Source organism: Schistocerca cancellata, chromosome 3, assembly GCF_023864275.1.
Source record: "Schistocerca cancellata isolate TAMUIC-IGC-003103 chromosome 3, iqSchCanc2.1, whole genome shotgun sequence".
Classification (NCBI taxonomy): Eukaryota; Metazoa; Arthropoda; class Insecta; order Orthoptera; family Acrididae; genus Schistocerca; species Schistocerca cancellata.
Genome location: NC_064628.1, coordinates 584,504,892 through 584,526,141, shown reverse-complemented (window position 1 = coordinate 584,526,141; position 21,250 = coordinate 584,504,892).

Below are 21,250 nucleotides of genomic sequence, written 5' to 3'. Positions count from 1 at the left end.
TGCCACTGAAGGTCTTATTGACTGCTAAATAGCAAACTGCCACATATGGACATGGAGATGCTGGCGAATGGGAGCGCAATTATATGGACGAGAGAGCGTCAGGACAGCAATTAACATTACTGTCGAACGAGAAAGTTCTACCCTCGCGAATTGAGTGCTGTTTAAAGAATGCTACAGCAAATGTGATACTAATAATAAATGAGCAAGACAAACTGCAGTTTCCCTGCATGCTAGCAATAAATCACAACGCTGCCATTTGGTTTTTCTACGACTAAATCTGTATCGTCCTTCTACTTCATACCTCCGCGCACCTATATTTGTTTGACATGGTTGGCTTTAGTTCAAAATGGTTCAAATGGCTCTGAGCACTATGGGACTTAACTGCTGAGGTCATCAGCCCCCTAGAACGTAGAACTAATTAAACCTAACTAACCTAAGGACATCACACACATCCATGCCCGAAGCAGGATTCGAACCTGCGACCGTAGCAGTCGCGCGGTTCCGGACTGAGCGCCTAGAACCGCTAGATCACCGCGGCCGGCTTGGCTTTAGTACTGACTGATTAATCCCTAAGGCGAAGGATGTCACACTTTTACATTTCTTGAAGTGCAGAACTTTTCATTTCTCTACATTAAGAAGACTTGTCAGTCTTTTGGCGAGGTCTTATTGGATATTAGACTACAATAATTTTTCCCGAAAGACTTTTCTCAAAGAAATTAAATTATCTTGGAAAAACTTGAGATACCACTACATCACCTAGGGCAGTCTGAATGGGCCAGGGTACTGAATAATTATCTCACACTGGATCAACTACAACAGAAACACTGAAAACGTTATTTATCACGCTCTATCAACGAGAACACTTTTTTTATGTTACAAAACGTGATCCGTTCGTAAACACTAGTGTTGAACATGTGATCCACGACGGACACAAGTTTTGAAGTTTTCTCCTGTTCAATAACATAAATGGAGAAAAGATGTACCACGAATCCGACGAAAATTCCATACGCAAATCGCCCAGTCATATGAGAATATACTTATGTTAATAGCAAGCGGGCTTCAAGCAGAATGAAAGGCGTTTGGGTGTGGTTTCCACGATGCTTTCAGGCAATGCTAGATTGCTTCAGCGTGTTCTTCTTATATACATTTGTCACAAACACAATACAGACATCTCACAAGAGTGACAGATGAATAATGAGACTGTCATTCGCCACAATGGAGCAACTTGGGACAAAGGGAAGTAATGAGAAATTACCTCTTTAAGGCCTACACCGAAGACAGCGACGCGGGAACTACACACAAATACAAAATTAACGACAGGGAACAAAGTACTGTAAGGAAACATTACGGCCTGCTATTAACTGGACCTGTTTCAAGCTCTTATTTAAATATTGCGCGATCATCGCTCTGCTTGAGCTTCGTTGCGCCTTTAATACAGACACTGACAGATAGAGTTCAACGTTCCGTCGATCACCGGAATCTGCAACTATCTAACTTCAGGGCCATCGTCCTGTCAGCTTCAAGTAATTTAAGGAAAGGTAAATCAGGTTTGCTAGATAAGGGTTGAACCGCTTCGCTCTGCGAAAAAGAGATCATTCTCTTAAATACTGCGCTGAACTTGCTGCGTCTGATTGTTCATATAAAATAGGATTGCATTGCTAATGGTGTCAGTTCCATCACAGACACAGAATTTTTCCGATACATCTCTCAGTACTGAGTCAACGAAAGTCTTTCTTAATTGTTTTCTTTACAAGATGTCATGATTCCGTTGAGACTGATACCATCCACACTTTGAGAAGAAATACGAAAACTACCGTCTGTATTGTCCTTTGCACTCTTTCATCACCACTTCTTCGAAGTCCGTTGAATAAATTTGTATCTGAAATATTTGGCTCGCAGTAGCAGCTGAGGCGTTGACCTGATCGTCAGACTTGGTATCAATGTTCCAAAGTTCTGCTTTAAACTCCATATATGCTCACAGCGTCTCCTGAAGCGAGGGACTAAGGGCGTTAATTTGCCGGCCCTCCCTGGTGCAATTCGAGACTAATAAGCTATTTCCTGGCATCAGGTTGCAGACCCTCGCCTCTCTCATTACAAATTATCAACAGCAACAACAAAAACACAATAGTTCACTGAAAATATTCTCATCGCACTCACGTGCACTCAAAAAGTTATAAATATGACGCTTGTCTCGCTAGCAGCCGAATGGCGCGAACTAGAACGTCTTAATTCATGCCATGAGCTACACAAAAATTAAATACAATTGTTTTTTTGACGTGCAAGTCAAATAATAATGTCGAAAAGCTCTAACTCCGCCTTTCAGTACACTTAATGCTAACTTCCCTTTCAATACTATCCACTTCTGTTATTTCGAGTTCGATTTTGAAAGTGCTTTCTATTTCTCTCATATTGATTCACCCACAATTTTGAACTCGTTATTCCACCTTAAATTGTCGAAGGGTTTCTCTGGGTCCTTGAGTTCTCTAAAGATTTTCTGTTAACTCTTTATTTATCTCTGATTATCATAACAATAACGCTAACTACGGAAAAGACTAGCCAACATCTCTAAGGACAGCCCCCAGTGATCAACAAGAACGAATTTTAAAAAATCAGGGTCATTACTAGAGCCGCAAATAAACTTTTATTTCCCACGTGTTTTCGTTAACAGTTAAGGCACTGATGAACAGTCTTGTTCACGCATGATTACTGACAGAATGCTTGGGCAGCTCTACAACCATGCGTTCAAAAAGTAGCTAGTCGTTCACACTGAAGTCACTTATAAAAGCGAGATTTGGTTTCCTTTCCAACTGACACGGCGGAATTTCCTTCAGCGATAAATAAAATAGGTGCTGTCCTGGAAAGCTGGAGAGAGAAGTTTGCTACCTTAATTTCATAGCTGAAATCTCAAGGATAAATGCCGAACGCCACTAATTATAATATGTGATCAAAAGTATGCGGACATGTCGATGAAATGCGGAGCTGACTACAAGATGCCACGAGGGACAGACCCGCCAGTATAAAAGGAGGTGGGGGTACTACTGTATTTAATTTTTATTGTATTTTACTGTATCCCAATATGACATGTGGAATAATCACGATTTAATACATTTTATATTTTATAGCATCTGTACTGACTTAAAATTCTATATTGTAAAAATGATCAACTGCACTTTTGCAAGAAATTTGAACCAGTAAACAAATGAAATGTACCTGTACAAAAAAGGCTGAAAAGGATAGCGCAAGGCCTCAAACAGCCCGCCCACCCCCTTCAGGGACGGGAATGAAAAGTGAAAAAAAAATTGTGAAGTCAGTAGGGAAGCAAGCTCGTGCTCCGTCTCTAATGACTTCTTTGTCGATAGGACGTTAAACACTAATTTCCTTCTCCTACTCACCTGAGTAATAAATCCATCAGGGACATTACAACCCTTCTACAGCTGCCAAAGGTGAGTATTGGTGATGTGATTGTGAAGTTTAAACACGAAGGAACAACCACAGACTCAAAGGCCAGCCATGTACGAGATTTGTCCGGAAAATACGTATAAAAGTTGAATAATAACTTTATTTCACAATTATTCAGGTATAACAATATAGTCTCCTTCGAAGTACTCGCCCTGAGACGCGATACACTTCTGCCAACGCCGTTTCCATTGTTGATAACATCGCTGAAAGTCTTCAGTTTTGATGGTGTTCAGTTTCCGTGTCGTTTCCGCCTTGATGGCTTCCACATCTCCCAAGTGCCGCCCCCGAAACACCATTTTGCATTTCGGGAACATGAAGAAGTCACACGGGGCAAATCGGGTGAATAAGGCGGGTTGTCTGTCACGGTGATTGAGCTTGGGGCCAAAAACACGCGCACAACGAGCGACGTGTGAGCGGGCGCATTGTCGTGATGAAGGATCCACCTGCCCCTTTTGCCAACTCAGGTCGAACTCGGGCCACACGAGCTCTGGGACGTGTCAGAACTTCAACGTAAAAATTTCCGTTCACTCTCTGGCCGGGAGGGACAAATTCCTTGTGAACAATGCCCCTAGAATCAAAGAAAAAAATCAACATTGTCTTCACATTGGACCTCGATTTTCGCGAATTTTTCGTTCTCGGTTCTCCTGCTAGTTTCCATTCCTTGCTTTAAGATTCGAGCTCCACATCGAATTCGTGAAACCAGAACTCGTCTCCAGTGATGACTCGGTTGAGAAAGTCCCCTCGTTCCTCTGCTTCCAACCAATCCTCACAGCACTCAACCCTCTTTGCTTTCTGTTCTGGCGTCAAGAGCTTCGGTACGATTTTCGCACACAATTTCTTCATTTCAAGTTTTTGTGTCAGGATTTCGTGAACGATTGTTTTGGGGATTGACAGCTCATCAGAAATCATTCTTACTGTCAATCTACGGTATTTAAGAACACAAGCTCGAATTCGTTCAACATTTGCATCGGAACTCGGTGTCTACAGGCGTCCTGGGCGAGGGTCATCGTTTACTTCTTCTCGGCCATCCCGGAACCTTTTTAACCACTTGTTCACGGTTGGTTCCTTCAGAGAATTGTCTCCGTAAACCTGTTTCAAACACTCAAAAATCTCACGGTCATTCTTGCCTAGCTTTGCAAGAAACTTGATGTTGACGCGCTGTTCCTCAATCAGAGAGAGCTCCATGCCGACGGCAGGTGAAAAAGGGTAACTGTCAACAAGCTGCCGCACATTCCCACCTTCACGCAGAGTGCTCTGACTCGAACTGAGCGTTGATGGGATTGATTACAACAGTAGTCCCACCTGGTGGTGACTGCAACTTGTAACATGAAGACATTAGTCAACTTTTATACGTATTTTCCGGACAAACCTCGTACTGACGAACAGGGACTGTCAACCATTGCAGACGATGGCTGTAAAAATCGTTTGAAATCAGCGGAACGAATCATTCCTGATTTCCACAATGCTACCAGCAGTCCAGCTAGCGCAATTACTGTGCGTATGGTGTTAAAAAGATTGGGGTAGAATGGTCGAGCAGCTCCTCATAAGCCTCACATTTCCGTAAGTAGTTCCAAGTGACGCTTGAGATGGCGTAAAGAGCGACGGGCACTGGATAGTGGATGACTGAAAACGAGTGATGTGGAGTGATGAATCACGCTATACCCTGTACCAATCAGATGGAAAGATTTCTATCGGAGAAGGTTATATGCCACCGTGTGTAGTGCTAACAGTGAAGTCGGAGGAGGTGCCGTTTCGGTACGGGGGTGTTTTGGTGTTCAGGGTCTGGTCCCCTTATTGTGCTCGCGAAAACGCTAAATGCAGAAGTACATGAATACATTTTACAGCGTACAGTGCAAGAACTGTTCGGAGACGATAACTGTATCAGCGTTGCAACCTGTCAAACAGCATCTGTGATGGATGGTTTGTGGACAGTAACATTCCTGAAACGGTCTGATCCACCGAGAGTCCCGACCTCAATCCACTGGAGCGCCTTTAGAGTGAGCTGAAACGCTGACTTCGTACCTGATCCCAGCGACCAACGTTTTTGTAAGCGCAATGAGGAGACGACACCCTAAAGACGACACCCTAACCATGAAAAACACCCCCATACTGAAACTTCACCTCCTCCATACATCACTGCTAGCGCTGTACATGATGGCAGATGAAGTTCTCCAAGCATTCGTCAAATACAAATTCTTCCATCACACTGCCGCAGGGCATAGCGTGATTCATCACTCCACATCGCTCGTTTTCAGTCCACTGACCAATGGAATCACCCTCTGGTTCAGGCGCTTATATATATATATATATATATATATATATATATATATATATATATATATATATATATATATATATATATGGGCTGCCATTTCCTCCAAAGACGTTCACACATCTCATGTCTCACGAAAAGTGTCCCTAATAGAGTTGAAGCCGTCATTCAGGCGACGGATGGACACACCTTATAAACTGACATACGGCCGGGAGAGTTGTGTGCTGACCTGATGCCCCTCCATATCTGCATTCATTGATGCCTGTCGGTTGAGGATGACACGGCGGGCGATCGGTACCGTTGGGCCTTCATGGCCTGTTCGAGCGGAGTTTAATTTTTAACAGGTATCGGGACACTTTTGAGCAGATAGTGTAGTGTATACACTGAGTTGACAAAAGTCATGGGGTTCCTCCTAACATCATATAGCACCTCCTTTTGCCCGGCCTAGTGCAGAAACTCTATGTGGCGTGGTCATACAATGGACATCCTGTGTCTCTATAGCATTGGACATAGTCTGCCTCTATAGCCCCATAGTGCGGGATGATCGATGCGATTCACGTCGGGCGACCTGTGTGGGCAAATCATTCGCTCGACATGTCCAGAATGTTCTTGAAGGCAATTGCGAACAACTGTGGCCCAGTGACATGACGCATTGTCATCAATAATTACTCCACTCCGGAAAGAAGACCCTTTAATAGTATAAACATCGAGACAGGAAACCATAAACGATACTGACATCGGCTAGGGACCTTAATTTGTAGCAGAATATCTGCACGTTGGGCGATAGTGAAGCGGACGGAAACGGGAGGCTGGCAGGAGAACGGGAAAGACACAAGCAAGGCAGGCAGGCCTGAGAGCTGAAGACAACAGCGCCTGTAAGCTCCTGGAAACCCCAGGCGGGTGGACCGCGGCTTAGCGGCAGCCACGTGGCCGACGACAAGGAGAAGACACAGGGACTCGCTCACAAAACGCGTGGCGGCGTGTAGGTGGTTTTCCCAACGGCCGGAGCGGAAGCTTCTGGAACAGTCTGGAAACTTCTAGAAGCTTCGGTCGGTGGCAAAACTGAGATTGGTCAGCGCTCGGAAACGAACGCCTTCATGATTGGCCACGCACATTAAAGGGGGGAATAAAAAAGAACAGGAGCTACGAAAAAGCGTAGCGACTGAGAAACACTTGTTCCTGGGGCGTCGAGGAGAGAGATCGGTCCTGGTGAGATGTGCGACCTCGTTACTGGGACAGAGTACTTGTAGAGAGAGCCTGAGGATCGTTTGGTGTTCCACGGCAGCCGTGGAGGTGCCTACGGAAGCTTTTGGTGAGGTAGAATTTATGTCATCTCGCTGAGGCGAGAACCTTCGCAGCGATAAGCGTCAGATAACTGTAGTGGTCGTACATTCGCAACGGCGGTTAGGGAAGTAAATTAAATTGCTGATCACGCGTCTTTTTCGTTCTATGCTGAGGCTTCACGTTGCTAGAAGCGAGTGTCGTTCTAAATATAATTGCAATTGCCATAGCTGATGTCAGTATTCCGCGCTTGAATTAACGACCGCGAATATATCACAGGACAGTGTCAGACAGAGCGATTACCAAATGTGAATAGGCAGAACTAAAATGTTGCTCGTACTGTGTAATCTTGTATAGAGTAAATTGCAGAAGTGTAAAGAATTTAACACTATTGAGTGTATCATTTCATAGCTAGTACTTTTCTTTGTCATTTTATTATCTCCTTATTTGTGTATTTCATGTTCGCAACCACCTGGTGGAGGCAGTGTTTGTAGGTCAGCACATCTGAACATTCTAGCATATACTGAGGATATGGTTAGAAACCAACCAGATTTGCATACGACCAGTTAACGTCACATAAGCGTATAAGTGTCAGGGCGACAAATTAGCGTTATAAAAACCGTTGTGGAAAAATTTTCACTTATACGTTCGGCTCGCAGGCTTACCCATCAGCAGAAAAGAGCAAAACAGAAGCGGTAGCTTACATAGTTTGTCAACGCGATGTCCATGAATGGCTGTAAATCATCTCCAAGTGGCCGCACATACCAATTTCCAGTCAATGATCGGTTCAGTTGGACCAGAGGATCCAGTCCAGTCCATTAAGGAGCCACCAATAGCTTTCACGCTGTCTTTTTGAAAACTTGTGTCCATGGCTTCGTGGGGTCTGTGCCAATCTCGACCCCTACCGTGAGTTCTCACCAACTGAGATCGGGACACTGAGCAGGCCACAGTTTTCCCGTCGTCTACGGGCCAATCGATATGTTCACGAGCCCAGGAGAGGAGGCGCTGCAGGTGGTGATGCGCTGTTTCCATAGGCACTGGCGTCGGTCGTCTGCTGCCACTACCGTAAGGAGATGTTCGTCGCTGTGCATAGTGCTATCCCATGCCTTTTGTCAACTCAGTGTACATTCAGCGGTGTTTGTTGATTTAATGCGACCTCACGTAATGAACGATAATGCTGAACGCGGTATTTGCTGATGATACCGTCAACTGGCCAGGAAGCGCCAGTAGCGGTCGCAGGTGAAGTAAACACGCCGGTCCGTGACGTGACGGGCAGACTGAGTGGGCAGCCGCGCCGGCTCAACGGTGGACGCGAGAGACGCTGACCCGGCAGCCGTGGTCCCTCGGCAGGGGGCGCCGGCCGCTCTACCGCTATGCATCCACGATTTATGTCGCACTCTCCGCATTTAAATACAACAGCCCGCGTCTTGTCAGCGTATTTGTCTCGCTGTACGGTGACTTTTTGTGTCGCCGTCGTAACCCCGTCTATCCGACGGCCTCACTCTCCGCGACCTTCCAACGAGCCGAGAACCAGGCCATTAACGTAACTGCTGGCAATAAATAACTTGAAGAGGGAGTTCTCTGAAGAGTGGCACAGCGTTAAATGTTTTCGGTCCAACTATATACGTGGCAAGAATACACTATCATCCGACTTTGCCTTCCGCCGATAAACTTTTTTATTTTTGAAATCTGAGGACCATCCTTGGGTATAAAGAAGAGAGCGTGTTGTTCCGTGGTGGCGAGTTTTCGACGAAAGAGTCTGACACAGCCTTAATGTATCTATGCACAGCATGATCAACGTAACTAACACAAACCGATTTTCAAATGGCTTCAAATGGCTCTGAGCGCTATGGGACTTAACATCTGAGGTCATCAGTCCCCTAGAACTTGGAACTACTTAAACCTAATTAACCTATGGACATCACACACATCCATGCCCGAGGCAGGATTCGAACCTGCGACCGTAGCAGTCGCGCGGTTCCGGACTGAAGAGCCTAGAACCGCTCGGCCACCGCGGCCGGCTACCGATTTTCCTTTGACTCATCAGATTGATAGTTACTCATTCGCTGTCTACCCTGAAAAAGAAAATCGCGGAAATGAGAGACGGTCGGCCGGAGTGGCCGTGCGGTTCTAGGCGCTACAGTCTGAAGCCGAGCGACCGCTACAGTCGCAGGTTCGAATCCTGCCTCGGGCAGGTTTAATTAGTTCTAAGTTATAGGCGACTGATGACCTCAGAAGTTAAGTAGCATAGTGCTCAGTGCCATTTGAACCAACGAGAGACGCTAAACGGAAGAAAATTTGTGGCACACAGTCTTTTACCACACTTCGTCTTTAACGGAAGGTAAAGCTTGTTATCATGTTGCTCGAAAATATTATCAGCAGCAGCTAATCACAACCTGACCTACAGAGCCGAGTGTTTCTATAAGGATTCTTCCCGACTGGATTCTGTTTCCTTACTTATTTCCGGAAATCGTAATATCGGTCTATTTGCGCGAAGTCCTCACGGAATCCATCCTTCCAACGTTTCCCTATCGTGCTCCGAGGGCGAGTAGCGTATTTCATCCAACTCGTAAATGAACAGGACTCGGCAACCTCCAATTATCGCACCTTGTATTGGATCGAAGACTTTCTTACGGTTTTCGCTAGAAACAAGCTATTACGAAATTGTTTTCGAGTTTTCTGTGTCCCACCATCGGTCAGGATTTCAGGTTTACTGACTGCGCCATTGAAACATTTGTCCGATATTTTAGTAATATCAATTCCATGGTCACATTCTCTCTCTTATTTCTGATAAGATGCATCTTACGTGAAAACTAGGTCAATTAAATTTTTCATGAAACGAAAAAAGAGGTGGAAAGGAACCGATATTACACTCTTGAATGCGATCGATAGGTTGATCCACTTAGCATTATTGTTCACACAGTGACTCGCGAAAATACAGGTTTGTGAATATATCTTATATTATAATGAGTATCTCTATTTGGAGACGTGTGAAGAGAAAATGCTATCGTCTAAAAGTATAACTTGTAACAAAAAATAATAAAAAGAAACGCTACACCAGCAGTGGTCGGTTTCCTGCCTGAAACACAGCAGTTAGTCTCCTGGTGAAAGTAATGGAGTTGCACGGTCTCACAAGAACGTAGTGCCACTTCTGCCCGATAAGATGATAAAGGACTTCGACTCCTTGTCAGTTGAGCTCAGTTTCCGATTTTCGTTAAACTACGTCACTATCGACGAGCGTTGGTCGAGCTGAATGAGTCTGTGAGGGGCCGTCTTACTAAATTGAGCGAAGCTGACTGGTAATATCATAACATCATTCATCATCTAACCTGTTCAGCCCAGACTGTTGGAACGTAAGTGGGCACTTCCATAAAACCCCTGTGACACTAATTCTCTCGTTACAAGACTGAAGGAGAGCATCAGCTACCAGTCTCATATCAGATTCAACCCAAAACTTTAGAAAAAACCACAGTTCACTTTTACGTAAGTTCCCCTAATCATACTACATCATACAATTAATTGGGAAAACTACAGTTTTATTAGTGGTGGCCATGTGAAGAACTCCTGCGAAATGTTACTTCAGGTAAATGTCTTCTCCGAAAATCACCTTGAATAGATAGTTGAGGCCCACATTAATGACGGAAATATTGGATCTAATGGCAACAAAAGCCAACGGCCTTGCCACATTGGTAACACCGCTTCCCTTCAGAGCACAGAAATCTTCATATCAGCATCGAGTGGTGCCTATCGGCTAAGGATGACCCAGCGATCGGTCGGACGGAGTAGAGTTGAAATCAGTAATGGCAACAAAGAACTTGAAGACTTTAAAGATGTCCACAATGAAACAGGTGTCAGGGACCAGGAGGCACTTGTAGCAACTATGATTACCAAATAACTAAGGCAAACTAAAACATGCAGAAAGATCTATACGTTCAGCAAAGAAAATAAAGAGGCAGTAGCGTAACATCTCACTGAGGAACTTGAAACATGTACACTATGTGATCAAAAGTATCCGGACACCTGCCTGAAAATGACTTACCAGCTCGTGGCGCCCTGCTGGAATTCAAAATGGCGTTGGTCCACCCTTAGGCTTATTGACAGCTTCCACTCTCGCAGGCATACGTTTTCTTGGGGAATGGAAGCCCATTCTTCAACGAGTGCTGCACTGAAGAGAGGTATCGATGTCGGTTGGTGAGGCCTGGCACGAAGTCGGCGTTCTAAAACATCCCAAAGGTGTTCTATAGGACTCAGGTCAGGACTCTGTGCACGCCAGACCATTACAGGGATGTTATTGTCGTGTAACCACTCCGCCACAGGCCTTGCATTATGAACAGGTGCTCGATAGTGTTGAAAGATGCAATCGCCATGCCCGAATTGCTCTTCAACAGTGGGAAGCAACAACATCAATGTTGGCCTGTAGGGTGATAGTGGCACGACCACACCATAACACCACTGTTGGCACTACACACGCTGGCAGATGACTTTCACCGGGCATTCCACATACCCATACCCTGACATTGGACCTCCACATGTACCGTGATTCGTCATTCCACACAACGTTTTTCTCCGTTCTATCGTCCAATGTTTACGCTCCTTTCACGAAGTGAGGTGTCGTTTGGCATTTATTGGCGTGATGTGTGGCTTATGGCACATTACGACCCTCTTCAACTTTCTGTGATCTCTGTCAGTTAATAGACGAGGTCAGTCTGTACGCTTTTGTGCTCTACGTATCCCTTCACGTTTCCACTTCACTATTACATCGGAAAAGTGGACCTAGGCATGATTAGAAAAGTGGAAGTATCGCATACAGACGTATGACACAAGTGCTACCCAATCACCCGACCACGTTTGAAGCCCGTGACTTCCGCGGAGCGCTCCATTCTGCTCTTTCGCAATGTCTAATGACTTCTTAGGTCGTTGATATGGAGTACCTGGCAGTAGGCGGCAGCACAATGCACCTAATATGAAAAACGTATGTGTAGGGATGTCTGGATACTTTTGATCACATAGTGTAGCTCTGGATAGGAGAATGTAAAAGACCTACGGCTGTGGTTGAAAAAATAATTGACTATGCACTGCATAGACATGTAATAGTAGAACAGTCCGCGATGGAAGGAGTTCACAATGCTATACAGCCCCTGTAAAGGAACTTTTAAAGAAACAGAGGCAATTCCGTAATGGGTATAAAAAGCATAGGACTATTGATAATTGACATACTGAATGAACCCCATTTGGCTATCAAGATGGGAACGCGAGACGCCTTCAATGACTACTGTAGCAGAATATTACCGAAAGATATCTCACAAAACCCGAAGAAATTCTGATCGTATGTGAAGGCTGTTATTGACACCAAAGTTAGTGTCCAGACACTTGTGGACGAGTCATAAATGAAAGTTACAGTAGCAAAGCTAAAGCAGATAAGCTGAACTCAAATGTTACTTTATAGAGGAAACTCCAGGAGTAGCGTCCAATTTAAGTCTCGTACCAATTAAAAATGACCGAAAAATCGCTAAAATTGAACAAAACTCCAATCCCTATCAGATTCTGTACCGAATCTTCGGCTGATTTAGCCACTCCTTTAATCATAATATGACGCACATCCCTGAATCAAAACCCATGCCCAGTTGTCAGACATAAGCGCAGGTAAACCTATCCACAAGATGAACAACAGAAGTGATCCCCAAAACTGCCGTCCAGTGTCCTTAACATTCATTTGGCGTATGCTCTTGAATGCTAAGCAGCATGGCTTCCCAAAATATCTACCATGTGAAACTCAGCTCGCGCTTTTATGACATAACATCCTGAAAACCATGTCAAACGAGTCAGGCACATGCAGCAGCATTCTTGACTTCCGAAAAACATTTGATTTAGCACCACTACTACGTTTATTATCGAACGCACGATCGTATGGGGAATGAAGGGAAATTCGTCACTGGATTGACGATTTCTTGGCAGGGAGGACGCAGCATGTTATCATGTATAGTGAGTTATCGACAGATGTAGAACCTAGAGATACAATAGCAGCAAATATGAGTTTATGTACGACAGAACCCAAAATCCGATGTATTTATATTAATCTGGATCAGATATATTAAACTAAAGGTGATCCGAGGAGCTGCTAGAGCGTCAGTCGACGACTGTGCATTTTTGGTGATAAGCACGTCGTTTGCACGGTAGTATTTCATGGCACTATGGGTTCTATAAAGTTTCAAAACGTATCAATAACTTCCGCTTTGCATACGTTATTAAATTCTTTGCTGCCAATTAAGATCACGTTGAGCTTTATTGCAGTTTGCTTTCCTTTGGGCTCAGAATTTCCCTGTCCTTAGTTTCAGTACATACATGCTCTCTGCTGATCAAGATGCACCTCGCCTCCTCCTTGTTTTTTTCATATCGTTTCATCTCGTTGATCACTATTGTTTGGGATAGGGATCTCAGTCAAAGTTATCTCACAGAGTAATTCCTGAAGTTTGTAGTTTTTCTTTGAAGTCTACAGATCAGGAGATCGTAGTTCGACCTTTCGATCTTTTTTATTGAAAACATCAAAGATAATTTAAGTCACCCCGCTGATATCTACACTCCTGGAAATGGAAAAAAGAACACATTGACACCGGTGTGTCAGACCCACCATACTTGCTCCGGACACTGCGAGAGGGCTGTACAAGCAATGATCACACGCACGGCACAGCGGACACACCAGGAACCGCGGTGTTGGCCGTCGAATGGCGCTAGCTGCGCAGCATTTGTGCACCGCCGCCGTCAGTGTCAGCCAGTTTGCCGTGGCATACGGAGCTCCATCGCAGTCTTTAACACTGGTAGCATGCCGCGACAGCGTGGACGTGAACCGTATGTGCAGTTGACGGACTTTGAGCGAGGGCGTATAGTGGGCATGCGGGAGGCCGGGTGGACGTACCGCCGAATTGCTCAATACGTGGGGCGTGAGGTCTCCACAGTACATCGATGTTGTCGCCAGTGGTCGGCGGAAGGTGCACGTGCCCGTCGACCTGGGACCGGACCGCAGCGACGCACGGATGCACGCCAAGACCGTAGGATCCTACGCAGTGCCGTAGGGGACCGCACCGCCACTTCCCAGCAAATTAGGGACACTGTTGCTCCTGGGGTATCGGCGAGGACCATTCGCAACCGTCTCCATGAAGCTGGGCTACGGTCCCGCACACCGTTAGGCCGTCTTCCGCTCACGCCCCAACATCGTGCAGCCCGCCTCCAGTGGTGTCGCGACAGGCGTGAATGGAGGGACGAATGGAGACGTGTCGTCTTCAGCGATGAGAGTCGCTTCTGCCTTGGTGCCAATGATGGTCGTATGCGTGTTTGGCGCCGTGCAGGTGAGTGCCACAATCAGGAATGCATACGACCGAGGCAGCACACAGGGCCAACACCCGGCATCATGGTGTGGCGAGCGATCTCCTACACTGGCCGTACACCACTGGTGATCGTCGAGGGGACACTGAATAGTGCACGGTACATCCAAACCGTCATCGAACCCATCGTTCTACCATTCCTAGACCGGCAAGGGAACTTGCTGTTCCAACAGGACAATGCACGTCCGCATGTATCCCGTGCCACCCAACGTGCTCTAGAAGGTGTAAGTCAACTACCCTGGCCAACAAGATCTCCGGATCTGTCCCCCATTGAGCATGTTTGGGACTGGATGAAGCGTCGTCTCACGCGGTCTGCACGTCCAGCACGAACGCTGGTCCAACTGAGGCGCCAGGTGGAAATGGCATGGCAAGCCGTTCCACAGGACTACATCCAGCATCTCTACGATCGTCTCCATGGGAGAATAGCAGCCTGCATTGCTGCGAAAGGTGGATATACACTGTACTAGTGCCGACATTGTGCATGCTCTGTTGCCTGTGTCTATGAGCCTGTGGTTCTGTCAGTGTGATCATGTGATGTATCTGACCCCAGGAATGTGTCAATAAAGTTTCCCCTTCCTGGGACAATGAATTCACGGTGTTCTTATTTCAATTTCCAGGAGTGTATTTGTTTGCCATGGGTATAAAATTCTGCCAGCTTTTTGTGGTACGTTCCTGTGATTTCGCGTTTAACTGTAGTCATCCTTTTTTATCCTTTTGGTGTGTTGTAGAATTCTTCTAATAATTTTGCCTTTTCTAGTTCTTCGAGAAACTGTAAGGGAATAGTTTTTCCTTTAGAAGAATAGATTTTTTTCCGTAAATGTTATGAGTTGATTAATCCGAGTAGGATCTATGTAAATGTGATGCATCGTGTAACACTGACTTGTGTGAGATGGTATTTTTCCAGTATCCCAGTATATGAGTCCATGACACATACACACACATGTAAGATGTAAGAGGACACTGTTCATTCTCCCGCGACACGCATCCCACACACGCTCACTTAGGACGGTTGCGCCCCGTCAGCGGAACAACATTTTAAGCAATGTCATATGTAAATAAAACAGGGAGTGCCACTTAATGTATTATGATGACGCCTTTCATGCCCTTGGAATGCGCAACACTTGGCTGTCCGCCACGCGCCGCTCCAAACAAAGACGGCTAAGTGCTGTCCCAAGCAGCAGATACGTCCATTTGCTACTAAGCCATGGCTGAACGGCTACGACATTAAAGGCAACCCTTCCAGTATCTGCACCATTACGCTTCTTGAACGTAAGCGAAGATACGTGAGAAGTGGCCAGCAATCTGTATCGTCTTACACGTCACCACGTGTGCCTGCAGCGTGTGGTTTACCGCTGTGCCCTAAATTCCGCCAGAGAACTGGAAAGGCTAGAAAGAAGCTGCACAGCGCTGACTTCTTTCAGCCAATAACATGGACTCCACCGGAGATTCGATTGATGTGAGATAAGAGATTGGCCTCCAACTTCCCAGTGAGAGATGTTGCTATTGCTAGCACCTATCTTTCACTGCAATGCCGCTAATGCCAAGTGCTATAGATATCCAACAGCTCTCACCGTTATCCATTCTTCCCCAGTGGCGCAAAGAAAAAAAAATGCTGACGCGTGGAGATCAACTGGCAAATCTGCTGCCGTCATCGTAAATGAAGCTAAGCAGGATTTTACCGGAAGCAAGATCAGATTCTGAGCCACAAGGCAGTATCCATTGTATGCTGAGCAGTTGGTGCACTTTGGAGCGCTATAGTGGATTCACCATACGCGTAATTTTGTAGCGTACAAGGCATCTCGTCGACAATGACAAGGATCGTAAACTGTGGTCACTCAGATGGTAACCGCTGTCTCAGAGAAGTTGTTTGGGTCAAAATGTGACACCTTGCGTCAGTACACCTCACTCACATTTACCCTAGTGTGTATAAGAGCACGAACTGCCCTGTTTCCCAGAAATGTAACTGATTTACCTTGAAATCTATTATGTCCATCCAAGTAGATTGTTACATGAACTTCGGTTGTTCAGTACGAAATACAAATTAAAACACCAGCAGCCGTCTCTTTTGCATTTTATTTATTTACAAAACCAGTTTCGGGGTTCCATCATAGGATCATCAGGCCCCCTGACAGACGTAAATTGGGAAGAATCCAATCTCATGTGCAGTCGTAACATCTACATCTACATGATTACTCCGCTATTCACAATAAAGTGCCTGGCAGAGGGTTCAATGAACCACCTTCAAGCTGTCTCTCTACCGTTTCACTCTCGAACGGCACGCGGGAAAAACGAGCACTTAAATTTTTCTGTGCGAGTCCTGATTTCTCTTATTTTATCGTGATGATCATTTCTCCCTATGTAGGTGGGTACCAACAGAATGTTTTCGCAATCGGAGGAGAAAACTGGTGATTGAAATTTCATGAGAAGATCCCGTCGCAACGAAAGACGCCTTTATTTTAATGATTGCCACTCCAATTCACCCATCATGTCTGTGACACTATCTCCCCTATTTCGCGATAATACAGAACGAGCTGTCCTTCTTTGTACTTTTTTGATGTCATCCGTCAGTCTCGCCTGATGCGGATCTCACACCGCACAGCAATACTCCAGAATAGGGCGGACAAGCGTAGTGTAAGCAGGCTCTCTGGTAGATCTGTTGCACCACCTCCTAAGTGTTGTGCCAGTGAATCGCAGTCTTTAGTTTGCTCTGCCCACAATATTATCTATGTGACCGTTCCAATTTAGGTTATTTGTAATTGTAATCCATAAGTATTTAGTCGAATTTACAGATTTCTGTGACTTATCGCATAATCGAAATTTAGCTTATTTCTTTTGTACTCATGTGAATAACTTCACACTTTTCCTTATTCACCGTCAATTGCCACTTTTCGCACCATACAGATATCTTATCTAAATCATTTTGCAAGTCGTTTTGACCATCTGATGACTTTACATAACGGTAAATGACAGCATCATCTGCAAGAAATCTAAGACGGTTACCCAGATAGTCTCCTATATCGTTAATGTAGATCAGGAACAATAGAGGGCCTATAACACTTCCTTGGGGAACGCCAGGCATTACTTCTGTTTTACTCGATGACTTTCCGTCTATTACTACGAACTGTAACAGGAGCCAATATTAAATAACCGGTGCCCGTAGATATTTGGTTTACACGACACTATCACTTCCTTCATCAACCGACGACGTGAGTTGGAACTGAAATGTCAGTAAGTAGGGTGTGATAATTTCATAAAATACTTTTTCCATCGATAAACTGATTACACGATCTGAAACTTTATCAATTTTCACTGAAACTGATCATGTCTCCCGTCATCTCCGAGTGCACTGAGGAATGTCCAACTGGTGCAATTATTTTCATTTAATTTTTTTCCCGTTCATCGGAACTGTATAGTTCCATCTTTCTGGTAATGTATTACCACAGAAGGATGACGATGCAAATTATTTCAAAGATATCGTGTAAGATCACACATAACCTCGCGCAGTTATTTAGAGAAAACAGTTTGAAGCTAGTAATTAACAAATCCAATAGGTTTTGAGAAGCAGACAGTAACAGGAGACACACAGATTATTTATTGTCTTTTACAACAAATAGTCTCCGTAGTACAAAATAACAAGAAAGATAAATCAGCAATAACTCAAAAGTTAGCTACATGTGAAAAATAATGATCTGGAATTCTGTAAAGCGTCAGTTGATAACAGTCAGTTAATAACCTCAGTAGAACATGGGCAAAGAGTAGATATACTGAAGATAGCATAATCTCACGTGACCTAATGCGTTCTTATGACACATTAAACATGAAATCAAGAAAAAAAATAATTCCTCGAAAAATGAGTTAGTAAATGAGTCTCTACTACCCATTAACAGGGAATGAAAAATTTCTTTCGTACTTCAAGAATATTGGGGACACACAAAATTGCGTCTATTCCTTACCTGACTCTAGTGACAAAGCAAACTGAATTTTAATTGAAAAATTAAAAGAAGGAGATCAAGCGTTGCTGTCTCAAGGTAGTAAAGTGTAACGAAAAAGAATGACTGCATGAAGAAAGCACATTTGATGTATATCATTAACAAAGTAAATTCGGTAATTCGGTTGCCAAAAGATGTGACTCCTTTTGAATCGTCCAATAGGACTGGCTGTGTAAGACACTAATACATCGAGTCTTCAGCTGTGCACCCATCAGGTGTATGTTTGCTAAAAGACAAAGATCATCCTAATGACAATGGTTTGACAAAACTTCCCTCCAGCCTGTAATGAAATGTCAATCACCTGTATTGTGTGGATGACTAATGAGTGCCTGTGCTAGGTATTGTTGTCTCTGTGCCGTTATAAATAAGTATGGAATGAAAGAGGAAAAGAAGCGAAAAGCCCGTTCTGCCGAAAGTCCTATTACTCTCAAAGAGCACGAAGAGGGCTGTCGAGCTCAACGTCCTGGAAAATCGGACGAACCGCAGCGTGACAGATATTATCCACAATGGACGATAGGAAGATTTGCGTTTTAACTAACGACGTCAGGGAAAACTCGGCTGTTTATAAACTAAACGTTGTCATCACTTCGCTTCTTATTTCCAATTACTGATGATGAAAATTATCTTCCCCAATCAGCATTCGGTCCAATTACCTTTGGGACGAAATCCACAGCAATAGTGGCCATTAGCGAGAATGGCAGAGGAGAGTAAATCAGGAATAGATGTATGGTTATTCATCTTGAACTAGAGTAGTTATTTCGTGACTGTTCGTGACACGTAGAACCTTCGTTTGTGTCGCCTCTTTCACACTGGGTAGTATCCCGGCAGCACGTGACGTACTTGGTGGTCTACCTCTCCGCAGCTGTGTCCAGACACGTATACCGATGACAGAGTGGGGGTGGGGGCCTCTAAAAGGGCGTGGCGCATGCCTTCACGCGGCGCGCGGCGCACGCCTGCTTCTGATTCGCGTCCGCGTACGAGATCATATTCAGCGGCACCACGTGATACGAAACCCGATCGCTGCTGCGCGTTCGGGACGCCGCCTGCCACCAAACGATCGTGCCGCTAAACTTTCGCGGCATTCTGATACGTAGTTTATTCGACACTGGGCTCACGGCGCACAGAGTCGCTTGGCAGACACCGTTGACAGGAATTCCTCTTTATCGACAGCTCTCTCGCCGCGCCGCGCCGCGTATAGTGGGGCTTCCTTTACACATGTGCTGATCCAGTACTACGGCTGCAATTGGGACGAGAAAGTCAACACCACTTATTTTTGGGTCATTAATATCTGCACTATGCAAGCTTCACATTTATACGAAAGTTCTGCAAATTGAAAGGGCACACTAATCAAAGAATCAATAGCTCAAATTCGAAAAAAAAGCCCTTCCCCTGTTTATGGACGTTTCTTACCGGTTGTTCTTCACTGATTTTTCGGCGTACGTATATGTCATACTGAATGCGAATCTATAGAGACTGGTTGATACGTCACTATAAGCATACATTATGAAATGACGCCGGCCACTGTGGCCGAGCGGTTCTAGCCGCTTCAGTCCGCAACCGCGCTGCTGCTACGATTGCAGGTTCGAATCCTGCCTAAGGCATGGATGTGTGTGATGTCCGTAGGTTACTTTGGTTTAGTACTTCTAAGTCTAGTGGACTGACGACCTCAGATGTTAAGTCCCATAGTGCTCAGAACCATTTGAACCTACCACCTGTTCAGTACTGAGAAAATTGGATATTTTTTTTTTATATTTCGTCCTACTCAGATACTCAGATCCATTGATATAAAATTCTGCTTCAGTGGTTAACAGTTTCTGGCTGACACGTCCATGCTCAAACTACACACCTTCTTATTAACCGTATTATACAGGCTGTTTCCGTAAGAGCAGGCAAAAATTTAACAGGAGGTAAAGAATGCTCCACTGAACAATTTGAGATAGGGTTCAAAAATGGTTCAAATGGCTCTAATCACTATGGGACTTAACATCTGAGGTTATCAGTCCCCTAGAACTTAGAACTACTTAAACCAAACAAACCTAAGAACATCACACACATCCATGCCCGAGGCAGGATTCGAACCTGCGACCGTAGCGGTCACGCGGTTCCAGACTGAAGCGCCTAGAACCGCACGGCCACACCGGCCGGCTTTTCGTAGCACTGTCTCTGGTGGGACACTTGATTTTGCGGGCGCAACAACCTGATTAGTTAACTTCAATATCAATTAACTCGAAAACAGTTCAATGACTCGACTTTCTCTTAATCATTATTTCTCAGCACAGTCTACCCTGCAACACCCTTACAACCTTTCAGTATATTATTTGAACTATTTCAAGTCTGAGGCCGTTACTCTCAGTTCGTTATACAATCCATCACGGGGATGTGGAAAAGTGTAAATTTTAAAAGATTAACTCAATGTTAGAATTTTTTTCATTTTCTTTGCGGGCACGATGTGTTCTTGCTGTTATCGTCCAACGCACAACAATGTGCGGTATTGTCTTAATTCTCAAGCAAATTGTTTGTTTGGCTCTAAGCACTAAGGGACTTAACATCTGACGTCATCAGTCCTCTAGAACTTAGAACTACTTAAACCTAACTAACCTAAGGACATCACACACATCCATGCCCGAGGCAGGATTCGAATCTGCGACCGTAGCAGCAGTGCGGTTCCGATACTGAAGCCCCTAGAACCGCTCGGCCACAGCGGCCGGCTGTAGATGCTTCCAAAGTTTTTATATCAACATGACAAATTGAGATAGTCGAGACGAACTGTCAGTACAATAGTTGGAAGATGTACCAGAAAAAAAAACTCATTATTAAAGCTAAGTAAAACGGTAAGTCAGAACACAGTTAATGGACTGGGGTGTCTGTAA